This window comes from Nicotiana tabacum, chromosome 12, assembly GCF_000715075.1.
Source record: "Nicotiana tabacum cultivar K326 chromosome 12, ASM71507v2, whole genome shotgun sequence".
NCBI lineage: Eukaryota > Viridiplantae > Streptophyta > Magnoliopsida > Solanales > Solanaceae > Nicotiana > Nicotiana tabacum.
In genome coordinates, this window is record NC_134091.1 from 17,709,467 (window position 1) to 17,720,548 (window position 11,082).

Here is an 11,082-nt window from a genome sequence, read left to right on the forward strand (position 1 = left end):
AGACAACCCGAAAATAATTATACTAATAGGATTCTTAAAGGTAATCATGTAGGAAACCTTAACGTGTAGTATTATGTCCTAAAACTAATAGGATTATAAAGTTAATATCTAGAATTTCGATTATGTCCTTTTATTATGAGTTATTATACTTAAAATTATAAGGTTATTTTTGTAAACCGATATTATATTCATACTTATATATATATATATATATATATATATATATAATTATTTTGTTTGCTAAGCAATATCTAATGACATATTGGTTAAAAGTTTATCTATTAGTTAGAAGATAACCGCAAAAAGGAAATTGAAAAACTAGGATCCTTGGTAGCTTAAAACTTACTACTAGTAGGTAAACTAGTTTGTATCTAGTTCTCTCTCGTTATGCTTGTTCAGCTCATTTTAAGTTTTGCTCCCTCTGTTTTAATTTAGATGACACATTTTTCTTATTATTCTGTTAGTTAAAAAAGTGTCACAATGCGAAATTCCCACCTTCAGACCGTGATAACGCCTAACATTTCACTTGCTAGGCAAGCCAACGTTAGAATAATATTAATCATTTTAAAAATAATTTTAAATTTATTAATAACAAGGAAACAAATGCGGAAGCAAAGTTTGAAATATAGTGAAATAATCCATCAAAACAACGGTGTCTAAATACCATCCCAAAATTGGTGTCACAAGAGCACGAGCTTCTAGAATAAATACAAATAAAGGTCTGAATAAAATAAAGCTGTCTGGAAATAAAAACACAGCTAAAGTAAAGTAGACGGGGACTTCAGAACTGCGAACGTCGTGCAATTATACCTCAAGTCTCCTCTGAATAGCTGAAATCCGAGCAAATCTACGGTACGCGGCTGGGACAAACTCCAAAATCTGCACAAGAAGTGCAGAGTGTAGTATCAGTACAACCGACCTCATGTACTGGTAAGTGCTGAGCCTTACCTGGACGAAGTAGTGACAAGGCTAAGGCGGTTCACTTATATTAACATGTACGCAGTATTAATAACAACCATAAATAATAGAAATAAATCAGGTAACTCATTTATTATAATTGAAGCCAACGCAGCAGTCATAATCAATTATCATTTCCATCAATTCTGTTACAGCGTGCAACCCGCTCTCATAATATATTCACATTCAATTCTGTTGCAGCGTGCAACCCGCTCTCTCAATATTTTCCTTTTAATCAAGTCTGTCATATATTTATTTCAATCAAGTATATATATAGACTTTTAAATAAGTCTATTGCGGCGTGCAATCCGATCCCCCAATATTGACTTTTCAATAAGTCTATTGCGGCGTGCAATCCTATCCCCCAATATTGACTTTTCAATAAGTCTGTTGCGGCGTGCAACCCGATCCTCCAATATTAACTTTTTAATAAGTTTGTTGCGGCGTGCAACCCGATCCTCCAATATTAATTTTTAATATGTCGGTTGCGGCGTGCAACCCGATCCTCCAATATTAACTTTTAATAAGTCTATTGCGGCGTGCAACCCGATCCTCCAATATTAATTTTTAGTAAGTCTGTTGCGGCGTGCAACCCGATCCTCCAATATATCCATTTCAATCAATTCTTATAAAAAATATTTCCCCAATAAATACAACAATTAATATAAAATTATAAGACAACAAGCATACAACAATTATGATTTAATTATGAAACAAACAATGACAAATAGCAAATTATTATAGAAATCAGGGAGAAAATAGGCAGTTTAATATTTAATATGCTAAATGTCAAATAACAATTAAAACACATAATTCAAATAGCATGTAACAATTAATGTAAGAATTCAAGAATTAATATTTGACAAAGAATAAGAGAGAAAAATTATTAATAATTAATTTATGATTAAAAATAATTTATGATTTTTCAAGTAAGCAGGCAAATAATTAATTTGACGACGTATAGACACTCGTCACCTCGCCTATACGTCATTCACATGCAATTCACATAACAAATAATTTAAGGGTTCTATTCCCTCAAGTCAAGGTTAACCCCGACACTTACCTCGCTTTGTAAATTCCAATCAATTATCAACCACAGCTTTTCATTTTAAATTTGTCTCCGAAAGTTTCAAATCTATTCACAAATAATTCAATATATTCAATACTAATCATAGGAATTAATTCCATATGAATTTACACATTTTTAGGATAAAAATCCAAAATTCATTAGAATATTCGACAGTACGTCTCAAATCCCGAAAAAAACTCACTAAATTCGAATACCCGTTCCGATACGAGTTCAACCATATAAACTTTATCCAATTCCGATATCAAATGGACCTTCAAATCTTAATTTTTTGTTTTTGGAAAGATTTTATAAAAATCCCAATTTCTTCCATCTAAATCCGAAATAAATGATGAATATATGCATGGATTTGTGAAATATAATCACTTTTAGTTAAAGAACACTTACCCAATTCAAAGTCGTAAAAATCCCCCTTGAAATCGCCCAAATCTAAGACTTGAAACTTAAAAATGAGTAAAAATGGCTAAGACCCGATTTTATGTATTCTGCCTAGTATTTTCTCATCTGCGGGATATATTTTTGCACCTGCGGTCATGCATTTGCAAGAAAAATCTCGCATTTGCGAAGTGGGGCTGCCAGGCGAGGTTCCGAATCTGCGGACATTTATATCGCACCTGCGACGCCGCAGAAGCGACCAAACGACCGCAGAAACAGTCTCTTCCGCAGAAGCAGTCCAGCCTTCGCAGAAGCGGTCGCGCATTTGTGCCCCATTTCTCCCCAGAAGCGACGTAACTGGACAATGCTTAGGTCGCAGAAGCGACCAGCTTCTCGCAGATGCGGTTGCGCACCTGCGATCACCATTGCGCAGGTGCGATTACACTAGGTTCTGCCAAGAACCTGCTGCTTTCAACATGCTCTAAACAAACCGAATTTCATCCGAAACTCACCCGAGCCCCTCGAGACCTTACCAAATATCCCAACAAGTCCCGTAACATAATACGGACTTACTCAGGATCTCGTATCACGTCAAACAACGCTGAAATTATAATTCATACCCCGATTCAAACTTTGAGTTTTAAACATTTTAATTTGCAAACCTCGTGCCAAAACGTATTAAATGAATCCGGAATGACTTCAAATTTGGCACACAAGTCATAAATGACATAACGGAGCTGTTCAAATTTTCAGAATCGGATTTCGGCTCCGATATCAAAAAGTCAACCCCGTGGTCAAACTTGAAAACTTTAGCCTTTAAATTGCTAGTTCCGTTAAATGGCCATAACTTGAGTTAGGGACCTCCAAATTAAATTTCAGGCATACACCCAAGTCCCAAATCACGATATGGAGCTACCGGAACTGTCAAAAAACTGATCCGGGTCTGTTTGCTAAAAATGTTGACCAAAGTCAACTTAGTTGAGTTTTAAAACTTTATTTCACATTTTAATCCATTTTTTATATGAAAACTTTCCAGAAAATTGTACGGACTGCGCACGCAAGTCGAGGAATGATAAATGATACTTTTCGAGGTCTTAGAATACAGAATTATTTATTAAATTTAAAGATGATATTTTGGGTCATCACAAAAAGGAATGACATATTTTTACAATTGAAAATAATTGAACTTTAAATTCTTCATTTTATCCATTTTATCCATAATGAGAAACTTTTATAATCACATAAATAATGTCATAGCCCCACAATGCTTTTATTCCTAAAGTTTTTAAGACTACAAGTATTAAATTTTTTTTTTAATTAAACTCTACGTTGAGTCAAACTATCTCATGTAAATAGATACAGAAAAGTATATGTTTTCTCAACCGATCTTGACCCCTTTGTTTCATCTCAAAGAGACTTCTTTTCCGTGTGTCTATAACTGATATCATAATGATGACGTCGTCATGCTTGTGTATTTTGGCCGGTAAAATGACATACGTGTCACTTTTTCCATAGAAATCTCTCGATTATTGTGCTTTTTTGGTCCAACTGGGGGGTCATTCAAGAACATAAGATGTCGTGCTACACATTGCAAAGAATCGGAGCCAAGAATTTTCATTTAGCAAGTCTGAATAATTAGTCAAAAACCTATGAGTCCGATATTAAGGGAATAGACTCCAACCTTCCCTTTATTTTCGACCAATAATAATACTAAGAAGGAATTAAATGAAGGCGGGGGTGTATTTGTATTTTTGAAAACTTTTTGGGCTGACTCAAAGCTCAGGAAATGAAAAGTTTTCCACTTCGTTGAATTGTACTATAATTTTGTAAAAACATTACTTATTGTAACAATCTGATCAGTCGTTTTGAGTATTTATGCTTATTTTAACTATTTAAAGTCTTGAATAGCTTCATATGACATGTGTGACTCGTCGGTTTTGATATTTCATATGTTTCGGGATTAGTTCTGAAGAATAAATTTCATGTTGGAAAATGAAAAGGGTTGACCGTAGTTTGACTTTTGTGCAAATGACTCAGGATTGGAGTTTTGATGGTTCCAGTAGCTCCGTATGGTGATTTTAGACTTAGGAGTATGTTCGAATATTTATTTGGATGTCCGTAGTTGATTTTGGCTTGAAATGACGAAAGTTAAAAATGGAAGGTTTAGAAGTTTGACCGGGAGTTGACTTTATTTATATCGGGATCGGAATCATGTTATGTAAATTTTGATAGGTCCATTATGTCATTTATGACTTATGTGTAAAATTTGAGGCCAAACGAACTTAATTTGATTTGTTTCGGTACGAGATTTGGATGTTCAAAAATTTAAAGTTCATTAGGCTTGGATTGATGCGCGATTCGTGGTCTTACCATTGTTTCATGTGATTTGAAGGCTCAACTAAGTTCGTATGATGTGTTAGGACTTGTTGGTATATTCGGTTGAGGTCCCAGGGGCCTCGATTGAGTTTCGGATGGTTATCGGATCAACTTTTGGACTTAGAGAATTTGTGGATTTTTCTGGTGCACTCGTATGATTTCCTTATATGCGATCGCGTGGGAAGGTCCGCGATCGCATAGTCCTGTTGGAGCAGCTGTGATGTTTGTTCATTGCGATCGCCAGATATGGTGTGCGATGGTGTAGGTTGGGGGGAAATAGTGCATCGCGAACGCATGGGCAAGGCTAAGTTCGCGAAGAGGAAGTGAGGCAGCAGGGGGTCACGCAAAGTTGTTCTTCGTAATCGCATGGATTAGTCCGCGATCGCATAGGTTTGTCCACCAGTGATCCGCATTTAGGGGTGGGCGTTCGATACTTCGGTACGGTATTTAAAAACTACGGTTTGATACTTCGGTATTCGGCATATCAATTGTGCATACCAAATACAGTACCAAAGTAATTCGGTACAGATCCGTATTTTCTTGTTTGGTTCGGTACGTTCGGTATCGTACCATGTCTTTGTGAACTAAATTGTGCTGAACTACTGAACTCTAATTCTTTAGAAATTTTCTAATTACGTGATAATGAGTATAGCAGCAACAAAATGTGAGCAGTACCTTCACTTCTACTAATAATTTCAAATAGAAATCACTACATGAGCTTAGCAATTGAATGTGAGTAGTTCCTTTACTTCTAATAATTTAAAAAAGAAATCACATCATTAGAAAATTTCTATTTAATTGATAAATGAGCATAGCAGCAACAGATGTGAGAAGTTCTTTACTTTTCTAATAAATTCTAATGTTAGACTAGGTGGTTGGGCTTAGTCTTAGTGGGATTTTAGGCTGGAAATTTATATTTTGGGCTCGGCAATGAAGGAAGGTGTACTTAAATAATTTGGTATTTTGGTATTTCGGTATACCAAAATATCAAAATCTCAATACCGAGGACCGTACCTAAATACCGAATAACTGGAAATTCTATACCGAAGTAGTACCGAAATACCGAATAAACAGACATCGAAATACCGAATTAATTCGGTCCGGTTCGAAATTTAGTTTTTCGATTTTTATGCACACCCCTAGCTGCGTTCTCGTGGATTCAACCCCGTTCGCGGAGGGTAATTTGGGGGCAGTCTCTTTTGTTCTTCGCGATCGTGTGAATTTATCCGCGATCGCATAAGGTAAATGTCTGGGAAGCAGAACTTAAGTTCTGAAAATAAGACTCCATTTTTGGCGATTTAGAGTTCGGGGAGTGTCCATTTTTAGGAGATTTTCTAGAAAAATATTGGGGTAAGAGTTCCTAACTCAATTTTGGTTAAATTACACGAATCTATTGTTGTTTTTAACAACAAATTAGTGTTTTTGGTTGAAAATTTCATACACTTTAATTGAGGATTTGAAGATCGACTTTTGGTCGAATTTGATTGATTTTAGTATGAGTAGGCTCGTGGTTGAATGGGAGTTCGGATTTTGTAATTTTTGTCGGATTCCTAGATGTGGGCCACACCGTTGACTTTTTGTTGACTTTTCGAGCGGAGTTGAACTTTTTTATAAATTGTTAAATTGCAAGCATTGGAGTATATTTTGATTAATTTGTACATTGTTTGACTAGATTCAAATCGTTTGTCTTGGAATTGAGGAGATCTAAAGGCGTTCGGAGGTTGGTATGCGCGGAATAGAATTTTTAAAGTGTTATTCAGCTTGCTCGGCATTGAATTCGGCTTGTTCGAGGTAAGTAACACTTCTAAACTTGGAGTTGAGGGTACGAATCCCTGAATTATGTGTTATATGAATTGTTTAGAGGTGACGCACATGTTAGGTGATGAGCGTATCGGTGTGCACCATAGCAATTATGACTTAATTATTTTCGTGGAGTTGTATAATCAAATAATGATGTCATTATCCACATATCCTCCATGTGTTAGAGAAATTGAACTGAGACTCGTGTTAAAGATCATGTTTAGGCTACGTGCCGATATTTTGGGATCCATAAGGGTCGTCTTGCTGTTGAATTAAGTATTTTAAAAAACTGTGAATTTCATACTAAGTGATGTTTATCCAGTTGTGAGGATATTTATGGGATCGAGTTGCACGCCGCATCAGGACATATTGGCTTTATGTATATTTATTATTATATGAATCGGGGTTGCACGCCGCAGCAGGCTTTATAGATTTTATTGTTATGAGATCGGGTTGCACGCCGCAGCAGGACTAAATGGATTATTATAGCGCTTGGGCTGAAGGAGCCCATCCGGTGTCTGCACCCCCTCCGGATTATTATAGCGCTTGGGATGGACTTCCCAGGGCATGGAGTTGCCTTATTTATTTATATTTGGGATGGACTTCCTAGGGCATGGAGTTGCCTAATTTATTATAATTTCCCTGGGTAGGGATCTTGCCCGAATCATTTATCATATTTGGGATGGAGTTCTCTGGGATGGATTGGCCTTGTACAGTATTGAGTAACTGAATGTCAGTTATTATGCATATATATAGGATAGATCTTCTCTGGGATAGATTGGCCATATACAGTATTGAGTGATTGAGTACTTTGAGAGTGTGAGTACGTGAGTTCATCACTGTGTTGCGTTGCATTTGACATGCATACTTAATATGTAGGCATACAGAAGTATTTTTCCTTATGCCAAATGATAATGAAATTTCTTTTCTGTCATTAAAGTTTTTGAGAAAAATCACAGATCTCAGAGTTACTCCTATTTCAGTGATTTTCGGTAAAAGATTTGAGTTTTACTATTATACTTGAAAAGAAAATATTTATTTTCCAGAACTGTATACGAGCTGAGCATATTATTATTGAGTTATTACTTGTGCTGCTTTGAATTGTATTATTATGAGATGTTATTGGCTATTGGTGTGGACTCTGACCTTGGTACAAAGCTCGTCACTACTTACAACCTAAGGTTAAGTTTGTTACTTATTGACTACATGGGGTCGGTTGTACTCATATTACACTTTTGCACCTTGCGTGCAGATTTTTGATGTTGATGATGCTGATGTACATGGCGAGAGATGGCATTGAAAATGTACCTGCGTTCCGGTCATAAGTGCCTCTTAATCTTGGTAGCCTTAGATTTAAAAATATGTTCATGTATTTTCAAACAGATGATGTATTTTATTTCACACCAACTTTGTAAATTCTGAATCTTAGAAGCTCATTATCGAATGTTAATTGGCTTACCTAACAGATTGAAGTATGTGTCATCACGGCTAGTTGAATTTTAGGTTGTGACATTTATAGTGTTAGCTGTAAAATGAATCATTTCTTATACCATGTTCACAAGTTTTCGTGCCCAAAGTAACATCATGTAATGACTCGGCCGGTCGTTTTGAATATTATAGCCCCATTTCTCCATTTACTGTTTAATTTATGCCTTGCTATTGATTTATGACTTATCGGGTTAGTTGGTTCGGGTCCGGAAGGAATTCGGAGTGAAATGAGACACTTAGTCTCATAATTAAAAAATATTAGTTAGAAAAGTGGACCGGATATGAACCTATGTGTAAATGACCTCGAATTTGAATTTTAATAATTCCAATAGCTCTGTATGGTAATTTTGGACTTAGGAGCGTGTCCGAAATTTTTTTTGGATGTCCGTAGAGGAATTAGGCTTGAAATGCCGAAAGTTGAATTTTTGAAAAGTTTGACCGGGAGGTTGACTTTTTGATATCGGGGTCGAAATCCGATTCTGAAAATTTTAATAGGTCTGTTATATTTTTTATGACTGGTGTGCAAAATTTGAGGTCAATCGGACGTGATTTGATAGGTTTCGGTGTTGTTTGTAGAAATGGAAAGTTTCAAAGTTCAATAGGCTTGAACTGGGGCGTAATTCATGGTTTTAGCGTTGTTTGAGTTGATTTGAGGATTCGACTAAGTTCGTATGATGTTTTAGGACTTGTTGGTATATTTGGTTGAGGTACCGTCGGGTGAGTTTCGGATGGTTAACAGATCAAATATTGAACTACAACAGCTGCTGCAATTTCCTGTTGTTGGAAATTTCTTCTGCCAAAATCGAGCCCACAAAAATGAGCCCAGAGTCGAGCCCAAATAAATTGAGCCCAGAATTTAGCGCAGAAAATCAAGCCCAGAATCGAGCCCAGAATCAAGGACGATCGAGCCCAGGGTCGAGGGCCACGATCGAAGACAGGGTCGAGGATCAGGCTCGAAGCCATGATCGAGCCCAGGGTCGAAAGCCATGATCGAAGGCAGGGTCGAAAACCAGGGTCGAGATCCATGATCGAGGGCCAGGATCGAGGGAATCGAAGGCCAAGATCGAGGCAAAACCGAGGCAGTCTGGGCAGAATTATAAAAATAGGGACTTCGTCCCATTCGCCATTTTTGACAAATTGGAGCTTGAGGAGAGGCGAATTTTTGATATATTTTCAAGGAAAACTTAAGGTAAGTCCCTTGTGATCATTTCTACTCCATAATATTGAATTATCATCGAATAATCTGACTAGATTACATGATTTTGAGGTGTAAATCGGAGATTGGAACTTAGAAATTTGAAAATAAGATTTGTAAATTTGAGGGTCGAGTTGAGGTGTTAATTGAGTGCTATTAGTTGGATAATTATTTCGTATTTAGTAATATTTATGTGTTTGGGATAGTACGGGTTTCTCTCAATGATTATATAACAGGTTAAGAGTACATAAATTGGTTTGCCTAGCGAATAGTGTTAGTTAGGTGACAATCACGTTTAGGGAATTGTTTGGGACATGAGATCGTTACTGCCATGAACTTAGAAGGCCTAAATTTGATAAGTAAATTCGAGTATGTTATATTTAATGATACAGACGCGCTCACAATAGCTATTCTGGGGCACAATCAGTTTTATGGTCAATTCCTCTCATCACTCATTTATGGGGAACAAGAGGGGGTGGGAGGAGGGGAGCTTCGGGTACTTGATCTTTCCAATTAACAAATTTGAAAGACAAATTTGAAGTAGACTCAACCAGCTAAAGAAGCTGGATTAGAAGAGAATCACGTCGTTACTATCGCTACTTTCACTTAACGATTTAGTAACCGCCGACAAGACTCCTAGTTTAGTAACCATTAGATGGAATAAGACAAATATGACAATAACAATCATATTAGTCATCGTTGGTTTGCTTCTGTTTGCACCGGAATCTGATTATTAACGATATAGTTGAACTCCCAATTTTTAATGATTAAACTGCCCACGAGTTCTAACGTTTATTGCTTGGTAATTAGGTACTCACTAGTGTTGTTCTTGTTGTAGTTTGTTTGGTGTGTTTTAACAAACTATGTAATATTTTTGAAGCTTACTATTATAGATGTTGTAATGACCTAACCGGTCATTTTGACTTTTAGAACCCCATTCCCCTGAATAAAACTCCTAGTATGTGCTTTTATTAATTTATGACTTGTGGGGATGGTTGGTTCGTGATTTGGAAGTGTTCGGGTTGAAATCGGAACACTTGGTTCCTTAGTTTGGCTTTAAAGGCCCAAGTTTGATTTCGGTCAACATTTTGAGAAAACGACCCCGGAATCGAGATTTGACGGTTCCAATAGGTTCGTATGATGATTGTGGACTCAGGCATATGTTCGAATTGGGTTTTGGACAACCCGGGAGCTCTTCGATGCTTAATAGTGAAAAATTAACTATTTAAAGGTTTAAGGTTCTTTAAATTTGGTTTGGAGTAGGTTTTGGAGTGATTGAAGTCCGTTTGGAATTCCGAGCCCGGGAATAATCCCGTATGGTGATTTAAGACTTGCACGCAAAATTTGGTGTCATTCCGGATAGTATAAGTATGATTCGGCGTGTTCGGAGAAATTTAGAAACTTGAAGTTCATATTTTGATCCAATTCAGTTTTGGGGTGCGATTCTTAGTTTCATTGTTGATTTACGTGTTTTGAGAGTTCGAGCAAGTCCGTGTTATGTTTTCAGACTTGTTGGCTCATTTAGACGGGGTCCCGGGGGCTCGGGTGAGATTTGAATAACTCGGAGCTAAGTTGAAAAAACTAGAATTTCCAGTTCTGGTTTCCTTCTTCGCGAACGCGGAAGGACCCTCACGTTCGCGAAGAAGGAAAAGTGGGAACTGTGCAATTTTCCTTCGCGTTCGCGTGGAGAGGGATGCGTTCGCGAAGCCCAAGAGTTTAGGTCTACGCGTTCGCGAATGTCTACTCGCGTTCGCGAAGGAGGACTGGGGTCGGGGTTAAATTACCCTACGCGTTTGCGAAGGGC